General features: G+C 42.5%; 1 long non-coding RNA gene across 1 annotated transcript; it reads right to left on the bottom strand.

The window, feature by feature from the left end:
• Positions 1-218: 218 nt before the first annotated feature.
• On the bottom strand, positions 219-6,073 carry LOC127493359 (uncharacterized). The gene is made up of 3 exons (XR_007923418.2): positions 6,006-6,073; positions 3,857-5,584; positions 219-529 (listed from the first exon to the last, which is right to left on the bottom strand). It is a non-coding gene; the product is annotated as an uncharacterized lncRNA (long non-coding RNA).
• Positions 6,074-6,287: the final 214 nt, after the last annotated feature.

Below are 6,287 nucleotides of genomic sequence, written 5' to 3'. Positions count from 1 at the left end.
ATCATTGTGTCTCGGAGAGGAGAATTCAGCCAGAAGCCACACTTGGTGTTTGCGATTTTTCTTTCAACCCTAAAAAACGTGCCACTTTTGTAAGGAACTCTCTCCAAAAGCAAACTGTACTAGTATTTTTGCATGTTTTTACTGAACAAGAGTGTTCATTGGTACCTGGAAAGCACACAAGAAGCATAAAAGAAAAAGGGTTTACCATGCTTGTTTTCTGACATCACAAATTTAATGCATGTCCAGATGTGCGAACAAATCAGAATGATTAGTATGGACTGAGCTCTAGTTCTTCTGTCGTTGTAAAGAATGTAGAGTAAGGAACAAGGCTGTGTACCTCCTCTAAATTTAGGGGCTGCTGGGAAGTGCTCTGACTTCTGCTTGTATGACGTTCTGGAGATCCTCATGAGGAATCAACAACTCATCAAACTGGGTGATGTCTGACTTCCAAACTGTGTTCCATCTTGCCCAAAACCATGAAGAATAAAAATCAAAACCATTCTTAGCATCACAGGAAGGAAGGAAAGAACTGTGGATAAAGGGAGAAAGTCAAGGTACATGTTTTGGGCCAGAAGTCACAACCAAAAAGAACAATTGTTGAATCTCTCTTTATAAGATAACTTTATGGTGGTGCTTCGTAAGCTATGAGGCAGTACTATTACTTTCCCTCTTTTACGGATGGAGAAGATGGGGCACAGAGAGACCAGGTCCCTTCTTCACTTGCACGCTTCTAAATCAGTGCGAAGGAAAAGTCCATCTGAATTCAAGTCTTTATTTATACTAGACAAGAGAAGGATAGTACAGAATGGAGCACAAATCCACACTTTAGAAAGAGCCTAGATTTTATAATCGATGATAGGTAAACAAAGGCTCACTCTTGGGGTGGCTTGAATGTACTGAAGACACCATTATGTCAATAGAATCTGGCCTATTAGGGCTTGCAAGGGGCATGTGCTTGGATTTAAGTACAATGTACATGGGGAGAATCTTCTGTTCCACAGACACGCACTCCTGTCCTATCCTTTTTTTTAACTTTTATTTAATAAATATAAATTTTCAAAGTACAGCTTTTGGATTACAGTGACTTCCCCCACCCCATAACTTCCCTCCCACCCGCAACCCTCCCATCTCCCGCTCCCTCTCCCATTCCATTCGCATCAAGATTCATTTTCAATTATCTTTATATACAGAAGATCAATTTAGTATATATTAAGTAAAGATTTCAACAGTTTGCACCCACACAGAAACACAAAGTGTAAAGTACTGTTTAAGTACTAGTTATAGAATTAATTCACATTGTACAACACATTAAGGACAGAGATCCTACATGGGGAGTAAGTGCACAGTGACTCCTGTTGTTGACTTAACAATTTGCCACTCTTGTTTGTGGCATTAGTAATCTCCCTAGGCTCTTGTCATGAGTTGCCAAGGCTGTGGAAGCCTTTTGAGTTTGCCAACTCTGATCTTATTGAGACAAGGTCATAGTCAAAGTGGAAGTTCTCTCCTCCCTTCAGAGAAAGGCACCTCCTTCTTTGATGGCCCCATTCTTTCCACTGGGATCTCACTTGCAGAGATCTTTATTTAGGTCTTTTTTTGTCCTATCCTTTTTTAAGATATATATATATGCCTTAAAATCAAAGTTACATATATAGAGAGAGAGGGAAAGGAAGAGAGAAAGAGAGATCTTCCACCATGGGTTAATGTCCCAAATGCACACAAAAGTTAGGGCTGGGTCAGGCCAAAGCCAGAAGTCAAGCACTCCATCCAGGTCTCCTTTGTGGGTAGCAGGGATCAAAAGCTTCAGTTACCATCTTCTGCCTTCTTAGGCATTGGCAGAAAGGTGAATCCTGAGTGGAGCAGCTGGGACTCTAAACTGGCACTCCCATATAGGATGCAGCTACCCAAGTGGCAACTTCACCTGTTACACCACAGCTCCCACCCATCCCTGTCCCTTTTTGAGTGCGGTGATGACAAAGGAGAATAGCAAAGTGTGCAGACCTCTGCCAACACTGACAATATTATATTGCAGAACAGAAGCTGTAGGAATATTAAGATTGGGCCACACTTTTGCTTTGACTCTGGAAAGAGTCACACAAAGGAGCCAGAAGTTGAATCACACAAGGGAGCCAAGAGTTGAGTCATGACTGTTCCTGAGTCAGTGCAGGAATCCTGAAATAGGAGCTGATGACTTCAGTGGGGGCTGCAGTACCAGAAGTCTTCCTCAAGGACACTCTTCCTCCTTGCTGGTGCACATGGGCTTTGATGTTCTTCAAACACACCAGCTTGATCCACCCCTCGTGGTCTTGTTGCCAATCTTCCCACAACTTCACCTAGAAGGATCCTTCTTGGCCTCTGGGTCTTAATTTTGATGTCCTCTCTTTAGGGAGACACTATCTAATCAAACTAGCAGCCTTTCCCCACTGCCCTGCACTAATCACTCTCAGTCACATAATGCTTTGTGTTCCTATAGCACTTAAATTATCACGATCTGTTTATTTATAGATGAAATACACATGTTATAGGTCTCCCCTTTCTTTGGAATGTAGGCTCCCTGTTTCAGAGACATCATTTTTTTGCTCAGTGCTATGCCTCAGTACTCAGCGCAGCACCTTATATAATAAACATTCAAAAAGTCCTTTTTTTGAATGAGAGAATATATGATTTAATCAATGAGTGGCATACAGCTGGTTGCTATAACGGGTATGACTGACTTTATTATGCTGCTAAGCCTTCCATGGCTGGAGGAAATGTGTGATCCTAGATGTCTCAGGTTCAGACAATCTATTCAGAAGCTAGCTGAGAGGGAGAAAGGAACAATCAGAGGAAGTACCCCCTATGGGCCAAGATCATCACATGCTAAATCATGCCACCGCAGCAGGTGAAGAAATGTAGGCATAGGCCACCTAACTAGCACTTGCTATAGAAAGTAGAGGTGTGCAGTTGGTCTCAGACTCTAACCCTTTTTCAGTGCAAAATGAGGGCCAGAGAGGGAGGCCATGCCCAGTATAAGTGTGTCCTTATTGTCCCTACTTTACAGATCAGACATAAACGTTTTGGTAATTTGCACAAGGTCACTCAGCTAAAAAGTAACAGGCTAAATCCAAAGTTTACACTCCCAGTCATCGGGATATAGAGATATCTTCAAGACATGATGACAAGGAGATTCTCCAAAAGAGGCAGTAGTGAATTTGTGACTATCAGGCTGGCTGGAAACAGGGGAAGCTCTCTCCAAGCTGAAGATATGTGCCTGAGCTAAAACTTGCTATGTTTTGTCTTCCTGCTGTCTTCACTGATTTGCCTGAAATCCACATATTCTTGGAAATGTTACTGCCTTTGATTTCTGGATAAATGCCACAGCGGAGACTGGAATAAGCTGTGTTCATGTGGGCCATTGTTTCTCCTACAGCCATTGTCTTCACAGTCTCTGAGACAGACTCATGGAGTCCTAAGTGTGTGTCCTCCGACATGTGCATGGCTCGTTGGTTCAGCCTGGAGGTTCTGACCTACGAGGGATAGAGATAGTGCCCACTGAGTGAGCACTGGTAAAGGGGTACCCATTTGCGTTTCTCCAGCAATAATTACATAGCTCCCAGCAGCCTCTGGGCTCACACCCCATTGCCATGTAATCGCATCTAATCCCACTGAGCTCTACTCAAAATAGCCATAATTGGTGGTTTTATCCAAATCAATAAAGACAGCTTCTACATATTGATTATCATCCAGGGTATAAAATCATCATCAGTTACCTGGAAAAGAGAAGCAGCCTGCCAAGGGAAAAGGTCAGATATTCCATCTGAACAGGAGAGGGAAGGGGGAGGTGGAACCAGTGAGTTTTAAGGTAATAGTATCAAATTACCTGAAAATGCACACAGTATATTCTTGTAATTTGCAGCAACAGAGAGCCCAGAAATAGGTCAATCATTTAAGTGAGTCTTCAAGTCTTCTCTCCGAGTCGCGCTGAGCTAGCTCACATCAGCAGTCTTAAAGGGGCTGAAGCCAACCAAGCTCGAGAGAGTTGCAGGGCTCCTTCCTCCTGCATTTTACAACCCAATCGTGGCACAGTTGCAGACCAAGAGACAGCTCAAGTGGAGTTATTTTATGCAGTTCATGATCAACAGAGATTCTCAGCCACTGTTGTGAATGATTATGGGAAAAGACAAGGCAAGATGGTGCCTAGATCTCTCCCTCTGAGAACCCTGGGACATGGTGGAGGGGACGAGGAGCCTGCCTCATTCTGAAATTTACATTTCTAACTGCAGAATTTAAAAATGAACTGATTCTGTTATATAATATAAGATGAAGCTCATCATTCTCTTCTTCTTTCTAGAAAACATTGAAACAAAACTTGCATAAAAATATTCAATACCATTAATAGAAAACACAATAAAAGCAAGAAAATCCACAGCTACTCTAATACACGAGAACTGTTGGTGGCCAATTCCCAGCTCTCTTCCTCTTCTGTTACATGCAGACGACAACAATGACAACACATCCCACATGGAGCTTTTATGAGAAAAACACACACACACACACACACGCACACACACACACATAATAGGAGCTCAAAAACAACCCCAGAATTTCACTTTTAAAAATTTATTTTTGACGGTTCTCTTAAAATCCTTGTCTACATAACTATATCATTTTGAAATATCTAGATTATTGCAGAAATATAATTGGTATCACCTTTATCTTATTCCTCCTAGTTTTCTTTGCAAATATGCCACTTTTAGAGCTGCATAAATAAATCGGATGGGTATTAATTTATCTCCTATTGTGAGACACCACATTCCCATGATGGATGATGTTCTAATGAATGTTCTCTGGTGCAGATATTCTTCTTCTTCTTCTTCTTTTTTTTTTTGACAGGCTGAGTGGACAGTGAGAGAGAGAGACAGGGAGAAAGGTCTTCCTTTGCCATTGGTTCACCCTCCAATGGCCGTCGCGGCTGGCGCGCTGCTGCCAGCGCGCCACGCCTATCCGAAGGCAGGAGCCAGGTGCTTCTCCTGGTCTCCCATGGGGTGCAGGGCCCAAGCACTTGGGCCATCCTCCACTGCACTCCCTGGCCATAGCAGAGAGCTGGCCTGGAAGAGGGGCAACCGGGACAGAATCTGGGGCCCCGACCGGGACTAGAACCCAGTGTGCCGGCGCCACAAGGTGGAGGATTAGCCTAGTGAGCCGCGGTGCCAGCCCTATATTATTCTTTCTTTTAGATTATTTCCTCAGTGTGGAAAAATGGAATTTTATGTCAAAGTTATTGTAAAACCACAGCCACTGAAAGTGGAAAAGCTTAACCTGGATAGAGAAACCATAGCAAAGATTTGACTAGAGAGAGAGCAGTCAAAGTCAAAGATACTGCTGGAGAGTTAGGTAGAAAAATTAGTACAGTGTCCACTTAATAAATGAGAAAAAACTGAAAATACAGAGAGGAGTCTTAAGAATAGATGAATACCACAGTCAAAGAATAGATCTATGGCTGTCATCTGTCACAGGTGTTCGTAGGAGAAGAGTAGGCTTGTCAACTGTGCTTGAATTGCAGCTTGTTCTAGGCTGGATGGCTGCCCTGGGACAGAAGATGCGGAACCTAGGGAACATGAGGATATAGCGTGAGGGAACAGGCCTGTAGATAGCTGACTTTTCATAAAGATCAACTGTGACACATCCATTAATGAGCCCCAGGTTTTCATCTCTAAAAATGCCGAATTCCAGTGCTCCCATTTCATATGTCAGTTGCATAGGATCTCTGCCAGACAGAAGACTTTTACTCCAATGTCTTATTTCAAGGAAGGAAGAAGGGATAGATTTTACTCTTTACCTGCTCCACTTAATTCAATTTCATTATTGTAATTATCACTTTAGATAAGCTTCTAGGAGAAGTTTGGTTTATGAATAATGACTGAACTTTGTAATACAGTGAAGTGGCAAATAATACACAGGAAAAAAGGTAAAATTAGCAGAATAAAGGAATAAAATAAAACGAGATCAATCAAAGGCTAGTGTTTTACCTTTACCCTTCAAAGCCATAGAGCTGCTTACATTTGTTCTCATAAACTGAAGTGTTCCCAGATGGAACCTGAGCACTTGGTAGTCTTCCAAATAATATGGTTGCCAAGAAACAGGGCAGAGCCGAAGTTGCTGGATTGCTGCTGCTAGGCCCAGAGTTCCATCCTTAATCCCTGTGTCATCTCACTACACGCACTATGTGATCTATGTATCCATTCACATGACCTCAACTACACTCTATATCGATGATACCAGTGTTCACATCTCCAGTAAAGATCTCCCTC

This window comes from Oryctolagus cuniculus, chromosome 1 (genome assembly GCF_964237555.1).
Source record: "Oryctolagus cuniculus chromosome 1, mOryCun1.1, whole genome shotgun sequence".
In the NCBI taxonomy this organism is placed as follows: Eukaryota; Metazoa; Chordata; class Mammalia; order Lagomorpha; family Leporidae; genus Oryctolagus; species Oryctolagus cuniculus.
Note: the sequence above shows the minus strand (reverse complement) of the source record. Positions and strands in the feature narration are given on the sequence as shown.